This window comes from Coffea arabica, chromosome 11c, assembly GCF_036785885.1.
Source record: "Coffea arabica cultivar ET-39 chromosome 11c, Coffea Arabica ET-39 HiFi, whole genome shotgun sequence".
In the NCBI taxonomy this organism is placed as follows: domain Eukaryota; kingdom Viridiplantae; phylum Streptophyta; class Magnoliopsida; order Gentianales; family Rubiaceae; genus Coffea; species Coffea arabica.
In genome coordinates, this window is record NC_092330.1 from 29,871,547 (window position 1) to 29,880,857 (window position 9,311).

The following is a 9,311-nucleotide window of genomic DNA, read 5'->3' on the forward strand; positions in this document are numbered from 1 at the left end:
GTTTTGTAAACCACTCCATAAAAGTGCTAGTCAAGGTAGTTTCCAAGGTAGTTGTGGACTAAATTTGGGAGAAACAAGCCTAAGCTACCATCTTTCTTGAGGTTTCAAGGTATCTTGCTTAAAAATCTCTCTTTATTCTTACTAATGGGAAATTATTGGATTGTAGTTGTTGAATATGTTGTTTTGTGGAAGATTTCATGGTTTGAGGTAGGGTTATAGTAAATTTCAGATTTATGGGTCATTTTTCTGCCCTCATATGATGATTAATGGTTGGCTATGGTCTACTAGCTTTGACATGTGAGAAATCTAGTTTTTAAGTGCTAGGTTATTTTACCTAAAGAAATTTCCAGCTTGTGTTTGAAAATTTCAGATTTAGGGTTTCTAATTTGGCTTTGTTTATGGTTGGTTTTGGAGCTCTCATTTGGTGAGATATGAAGGATATTGTGGCCCTAATTAAGGGTGTTTGATAGCTTGTGAATTGTGGGTGCAATTGTGGTTGATTTGAGAAGTGATTGGTGTTGATGTGTGCTTGGAAAAGTAAAGAAAAAACAAAGGGGAGGTGCTGTCAAAATTTTCACAGGAACTCCTGTGCAGTCTCGGGAAATCTGTTATCACTTGATGTAGAAAAGTTGGAATTGAGTTCTGTTTGTTGTGTTTGAAACTAAATTCATAGGGATATAAACCGCAAAAATTTCAGACCCTGGTTCTATCTGTGTGATTTATGGTGATTTTTCAAAATTGACTGAAATTGTATACCTGTTCTGCCTTTTATTGGATGAAACAGCAATTTGAGGCTCATATTTGACTGACTTGTGGTCTGAATCTTATAAATGTGTCTTCTGAGAAATTATACCTCTTTGAGTCTATTTTCTGACGGTAAAAATTTTATCAATTTTGGACTTAAGAATCTTGAGATATGATTTTTCAAATAGTGTTGTGCAAAACTAAAAAAAATCTGTTTTTCTAGGATTGTTCTTACTTTCAATTCCCACTTTAAGTTCGGAGTTGGTAAATCATTTTTAGTATGGTGTTGAGTGGAAGTAAGGTTTGAATGAGAGGACATGGAGTCTTAGAAACCTTCCTTTCTTCATGCATTTTGGCTTGGTATCATTAGCCTTGTAATATAATGTGTGATCACAGGACTCGAGTGAGTTCCTGGGGATGAATCAAAGAAAGTGAAGTGTTGCCATTGATGGTGAGTGTACCACTTCCTCCTTGTTGTTTAACTTGGTTTATTTGTACTTGAAATTTGTGACTAGAATGACTGTGAACTTTGTTTATTCTGAATGAGACGAGCGTGTACTTTATCACACTCATTCTCTTGCCTGTATGACTGATTACTGTGTAAATTTGAATCCGTTATCTGTGCTTGATCTGATGTCATTTGGAGGTTCTCTGGCGAGATATAGCCGTTGTGCTAGCTTGTTGTGTTGTCCAGCACCGCCAGAGACAAAATCCTGAACTGAGGCTCCATGGTGAAGTATAGCCGTTGTGCTAGCTTGTTGTGTTATTCAGCACCACCAGGGATAAAATCTTTGACTTGGGGCTAAGCTATACCCTAAATTTCTAGTATACTCGAGTATTACCACCCACTGTTACAGTTGAGGTGTTCGGGCGCGGCAAGGGGTATGCTTGGTGGACGAAATTTGGAGTTAAATGGTGCTCTACTGGACTGGTTACTGTTCTTGAAAGTTGACGGAGTGTCAACTACTACTTGATCAAGCTCTAGTGAAGAAAAGGGAATTTGGCTCCTGGAAGCTACCTGCATCCTTTCTATTTGAAGTGTTTGCTCATTTTCTTATTTAGTGTGTAGGTTTGCCTGATTAAAGTGAAGTTCCATGATTCTTGACTGTTTGTATTTGTGGTACCTCATTGAGCGTAAGCTCACCCCTTCCTGTTATTATGTTTTCCTTACAGGGTTCAAAATTTTGGGAACCGTGATTTTGAAGAAAAGAGTAAAGTTAGAGATAGATATATGTTTTGTTTAAGCTCCTCTGAAATAGAAAACCTTACTTGTACTTTGATCACTTTTGGATATTCCGACTTGTATTGCTGATTGAACTTTTGAAACCTTCCAATGTATATATATATATATATATATATATATATATATATCTAAGTGTTTAATCATGTGTTTCAACTGTATTCATTTGAGTTTGTACATCTCTATGGTTATATGAACTTTTTGGAAGTTCGTTGCAATTTTGAGCGAGTGCTGAACTGGAACGAGGAAGAAAAGTAATTTGACGGGGAATCACTGTAGACAATCTGGCCGTATATCCGGCCGTATCTTGGCCGGATTGGCAGGGGACATTGAAAAATTTTTTTGAGTTAGCCACTGCCTCGAATCCAGTCGGCAATCCGGCCAAATATTGGCCGAATTGTGACGTGGCTGCTGTTCTTTTCAGTTTTCGTTGGAGTGTTTAACTGAAACCTACGATTCCGTATGGTATGGTTATCGTGTTTTCGAATTAGTAGTCGCTGATTGATTGTTTTCTTGTGGATCCATCGCGCGTTATGCAGGATTTTGTGTGATTTGACTCTGTAGTCCTGGCAAGAGTTGGGCAGGTGGTCCGCCAAACCCTTGGGTACGCTCTAAGAGAATGTGGGGTTGTCACACCATAAGTACAAGAAATCCATTGGACAAGTAGATTCACATCTTTTACAACCAACCCAATATTCCGTTCTTGGAAGCAATTTATTTGAGCTAGTGACTCTGCCGGAGCTAAAATTATGTTTTAGAGCAAATTTTTTGTTAAACGGATAACATTACATAGTTGAACAAAGAGTTAGGATGCATTTGATAAAATTGAAATTTGAAATATGAAGTTTGAATACATTAAATTATTAAATTGTTAAGTATTAAATCTAATACATTTGAGTGCAGTGACGGAGCCAAGATTTTTTTTCTAGGGGGGCCAAAATTTTCTTAATATGCTATGTTCAAAATAATTTCCATTCATTTAAATATATGACATCTAAAAAATCAATATTAACTTTAATTATAAATAAATAAATATATATATATAAACTCTTATAATAAAAACTAAAATGGTAAAAAATTAGGGAGGGGGGAACAACTTTGTTTTACACATATATTTACACACTATAAATTAAAATTTGAAAACTTAGGGGAGGGGGCCATGGCCCTCATTAGCTCCCTCTTAGCTCCGTCATTGTTTGAGCGTGTTGTTCCTCTAGGACAAAAATACAATTGTTAAATAGAAAAATTAACAATAGTTATAATAATAACTATAACAATTATAAATTAACTATAATAAAATAGTTAAAATAATAATATAATAATGTACAAATGTGGAGGGTTGAGGCATGGATATCTCGCTTTCTTTAAGGCGATTCAAGCCTCTGCGGAAGAATCAACTCCGGTGCAGCAGAATTTTTGGCTTGTCACTCCTAGGATACAACAGCCTAACCACATTTGCTGTCACTCTCATTGGTTTGCACAACTAAGAGAGTATAGCTCTACTAACACCGGTTTTTCTTGCCAACCTATGAGATAGAAAATAATAAATGAATGGATAGTTTTTCTCTTGTGAATTGTAACTCATAAAAAATAAGTTGTTATAGCACCTTTTTCTATCTCAATTACGTATATTTATAGGAGAAGAAAAATTAGACAAACATAACCTACACCACCAATAAGACACCAAGTAAATGCTGAAATTATTGACCATTCAAAACACATTAAAATTTGTATTGTAGATTACCAATGATTATGGTAATTGAAAAGTCATAATTTCATTTAATAAATCTTTAGTCAAAAATCATTTAAACACCAATAACTCTCAAAAATATTTTCCAATTTATTCTCCATGTAACTTACACATTTAATTGAGAATTTAACTATTTTATTAAAATACTCCAACAACCCCCCACTTATTTTAATATAAGATAATATAATATTATATGGCAAGAAATGACTAACATGCATAATATAGGTAGCAATGCCTTGAACCTATATTAGTGTTATAGTAATTTTCAATACCAAAGTTAATAGTGAACTTCGGTCTTGAACTATGGCTGCTTTTGGGATATTGGATATCACCTTACACACACAATAGTTCAGGTGTTCTCATGAGCTAATAAAACTGGCACTTTACAACCTTGTGCTCAATCCCAATTTTTTCATGAGTGTATAAGGGAACAAGTCCCAATTCTCTTTAAGGCGGCCCCGCTCATAACACTCATATAGGTGAAATCCATTAAGGGTGCTCCCGTAACTCAAACACCCCACTCATAGAAGCTATAGATTTCATTAAGAACAGTATAGCACAACCTTTTTTCGTTACAGGATGTATGCACATATATCATAAGGATGGACCACATTTATCAAAATTTGTGCATACCTATTTCAAATCACCATGTAATTCGTTTTTCCCTTTGAACCTAACTCTTGGGATCTCCAATCATTAGGTTGGGTATCCTTACATGTAATTTATAATTTATGGACTTTAGTCACATCCCTCTCTTGGTTTATCATATCTTTGCCTCAAGTTTGAGTTATTCAGTATCATCACAAAACATAAACAAATATATGATCTCATTGACACTCGAGTCAATTTTTTTTATCAAGTATCACAATAATACTGTGATAATACCAATATTTTGTGAGAATATTTCTCACATAATTGTCATACAAGCAATTATATTCACTTCAAGTGAAGGCTCAATATTTTTCAAGTTTTTCCATCCTAGTAGCCAGTAGCCTTACTAGAAATCATCAACATAGATGACCATTAGTTTACTACTAGGAGCTTCTTTATTTCTCAATAATTCTCAATTTCATCTAGTAGGCCAGTAGTCTATAAACCTACTAGGAACCATATTTACCATCTCCATGGAATTTCCATATATTTTTGTTTGCAAAAATATGAAATACATACTTCAAGTGCCTTCACATAATAGTCACACTTTTGAGTATGTGTGCATCTGCACAAACTCAAACAGAGAATTAAGAAATAAAAAAAAATATCATGCGCAATGTCATTTAATATTGCACTTAATTGCAACTTTAAAATTCACACCCACAAGTTGCAATTATAACATGGTATCACATGAGATTTGTATATAGATTTTTTCAAAATATAGATCCTTGTCATTTAATTGAGTATTCTCAAGTAATTAATCTAATTCTTTGCATTAATTTTTGGCAAACAAATAACCCCCACTATTTTAATGTTTTAATGATATGCAACTAAACATATATCGCATTTAATGATCAAGTCCTATCGCATTTAATTGCTATGAACCTCCACTATTTGTCACAACTTTATAACATGCCATGGACTATATATCTATTGCAATTAAAGTAAATGGCCCAATTAGTCATACCCATTGGAAGTTCACTTTTACTTGTTAAGAAGACACCTTTAAAATTTCTTCCAGAATGCATGGTGGTGACCAATCTAGTGTAGCAGCAAGTTGTAATTGTTCAGTAATTCGAACTCCTTCGAATCTACTTCTCCGATGCCATATTTTCTTGTTAAGCCTTTCAAAACTTTTGGTATTAGGATAAGAAATTTCGTAGAAACTATAAAAGTCATTATGATACTAGTAATGGAATTCAACAACTTCCCCTTTTTTGGCTGAATTTTTCTTCACAAACATCTTTTATACTTCATATATCTCATTTGTTGAGATCTTCTCAACTTTTCCCGTCCATAGGTAGACTACTCACGTCGCTTGAGTTGATCGTAAGTGACTTGTAAGTTGAACTCCATCTTGATTTGATTCACCTTAAAATTGTTGTTTTGCTAGAATAAAAATACAAATGTTAAATAACAAAATCAACAATAGTTATAATAATAATTATAACAACTATAAAATTAACTATAATAAAATAGTTAAAATGATAATATGATAATGCACAAATGTGGAGGGTTGAGACACGAATATCTCGTTTTCTTTAACATTATTCAAACCTCTGTGAAAGAATCAAGTCCGGTGTAGCAGAATTTTCGACTTGTCACCCCCAGAATACAACAGTCCAGCCATATTTGCTGTCACTCTCGTTAGTCTACACAACTAAGAGAGTATAGCTCTACTAACACCCCAGCCACATTTGCTGTTACTCTCATTAGTCTACACAACTAAGAGAGTATAGCTCCACTAATACAAGTTTTTTTGCCAATCTATGAGATAGAAAATAATAAAGGAGTGGATAGTTTTTCTTTTATAAATTGTAACTCACAAAACATAAGTTGTTGTAGCACCTTTTTCTCTCTCAATTACATATATTTATAGGTGAAAAAAAATTAGACAAACATAACTTACACCATTCATAAGACACCAAGTAAATGCTGAAATTATTGGTCATTCAAAACATATTAGAATTTGTATTGTAGGTTACCAATGATTATGGTATTTGAAAAGTCATAATTTCATATAATAAATCTTTAGTCAAAAATCATTTAAACACCAATAAATCTCAAAAACAATTTCCAATTTATTCTCCTTGTAACTTACACGTTTGATTGAGAATTTAACTACTTTATTGAAATACTCCAACAAAGTGCATATCACATTTAGTAATAAGTGAATAACTTAACACTTACTTTTGGGTATATGTTTTGTCTAGAAAATTCAGTGCTACTTAATTAATTCAGATGTTCAATTGTTTAGTATCAAATGGTTTAAATATATTAAGATCTGATTCTATTAAATTTAAGTAGTGAATTGGGTTATGAAACAGCGCCTTAGCCGCACAAGAAGCTATTATCGGTTCTCACTTATTAGTTATACCCATTCCCCACAATTTTCAATGACTCAATCCAGCCACCAGCAATCAACCCCACCTTCAGAAGTAAACAACATTCTTTCTCCTCATTTTGTTATCTCAATCCCCATCAAAACACAGCCTTCTTCCTCCCCACTTGATAACAAATCCCAAGCAATCCCTCGTTTTTCAATTTTGGTTGTTTTGTCTCGCATTTCTCTCTTACAGATACATTTCAATTCCAATAAACTCGCCGCTGGCGAAAAGATCAAACCATAATCCGAACTATAGGTGGCAAACAAATCCATTTAATTAAATTTATCCATATCCGTTCACGAATAGATGAGTATGGGTATCTTAAGTTTTTGCATGTGGGTATAGATGGGTTATTCAATTAAATGGGTATTATTGAGTAATCCATCAAATCCAATTAACTCATTTAAAATTGTCTTCTCCAAACCCCCTCTCTTCCCCGACTTTTTTTTTCAGATTTTTTATTTTGTCCTAATATTAATTACTTTTGTTTCATTATTATTATTTGTTAGTTTTATCTTATCATTTTATTTTCTCTTAGTTTGTTAATTTGCTCATTTTTCAATATTATCAATTTATGACAAGTTTTAGTCTCTTTTCCTACCTTTTCAAGGTGAAATTTTAAATTTACATTCGAAAAAAATGCTAAGAGTTCAAAATTTTTGGATTAAGATTTTATGTTAACTTTTATAGTACTTAGTTGAAATTTTTATATTCTTATTGTTCAATTATTAAATAATATGTAATTTTGCAACATAGAGTATGGATGAAAAAAATTAATAATTAGGCTCATTGAGCATTATAAGTAAATATTTAAAACTAATGATGAGTGCAAATAGTGGTATAAATTGATAATTTAGTTTGCAAAAATGAATTTAAATGAGTTTACAAAAAGTTAAAATAAATGGGTTATAAATGGATAATTGGGTTATCCAATTCGTTTCTTGATTTACCCATTTATATACATTTAATTAGATGGGTATAAATGGATTGGTTCACTTATACTCATTACCCATTTTAATCAATCCAAACATGTCCAAGTCATTCATTTTGACACCTCTAATCTGAACTACCTTATCGGCTTACCCAACTGGTTTTCCTCCCACACTTATTGATGGTGCTGCGAAGAACCTCCTAAGTTTCGGATTCACTTTTAATTTTGAAATTAAAATCAACGACTACCAATAAAAGACAGAAGAAAAAGCTACCAAATGAAATTAAGATTGCACTGGTGGAGTAAACTTAAAATAAAAGGCATTATTAATACCCATGCTTCTCTTGTTATGGATATTTTTTTAATCATATAAAAAATTTTTCTAGTAGGAAAGGGGCATGGTCATGATCCCGTTGGTTGAAATTGTATTTTACTTTCTGGTGCTTTTCAATTTGAGCAAATGACATTTGTTAAAACCACATAAATATTTGAGAAAATAAAGAAAGGGAAATGAGATGTCTATAACTCCATCTATCCATTTTATAACAACTGCGTTGAATAGCATGGTAAGAAAATAAAGCCAGCCAAGAAAAATCAATATTTGAAAATTTCTTCAATATTTATATATTTTTATAATTTTTCATTTCACTTAATTCCAAATAAAACCTATAAAATTACAAATTGCAATACTTTGCCCCCAAATATTCATTTACAACAATTTCCACTTTATGGTTTCTACTTTTGCTAAATTGCATTCTTTTAATCTTCTTACATGACATGCACGTGTCACTTGTAAAAAGACTAATAATTCCCAAATAATTCAGGCATGACTTTGTTTCCAAAAATATCCTTGTGTGTGACGGACTTATATATGCACACAACTCTTACTTAGGCATATATTTTGTTTTTATGTTTCTGGTAATATATACAAGAGGTTTGAATATGAAAGTCTATTACAAACGGGTATTTTGAAAATGAAACTAGGCCTAAAATATTTAGGTGGTTATTTAGTCTTTTTACTGGCAGGATGTCCATATCATTTGAAGAAATGAATGGAAAATTAGCACGCATTTGCTGTTTGTATTTGATTAAGAAAATTGACTACCATTAGGCCGGAGGGGAGGTGGCGATTGATGCAATTTAATGTTCAGGGGACAAAGTGGTAAAATTGTATTCTTAGAGGAGGTTTTTTGGAATTAACATTTTTTCCTTTTGCAGATAAGTAAATGAGCAAAAGAAAGATTATCGAGGAAGATACAAAAACGACTCAATAGAAGACCAACTCAAGAGATAGTAAGAAAGAATAAATTTTAAAAATTCAATTATAGATGTATTAGGGAAAAAGTTAATAAGAATCAAGATATTTAATTGGCCTAAACCAATCCAAATAATTTATTTAGATGTCCTTAATTGCTAACTGCTTTTGTCCTCTAGTGCTAACATCACAAGATCTACAATAAATGTAATTACCAAAGCTTCACAAATCAACAAAATTCCTTGCAACCTGCTAAAGTTCATTATGCTTATTATACCATGTTTGTCATATTAAGATTGATTTTGACCAATACTATGCTAGGGAGATTTCGAAATTATCTACCGAATTGTTTA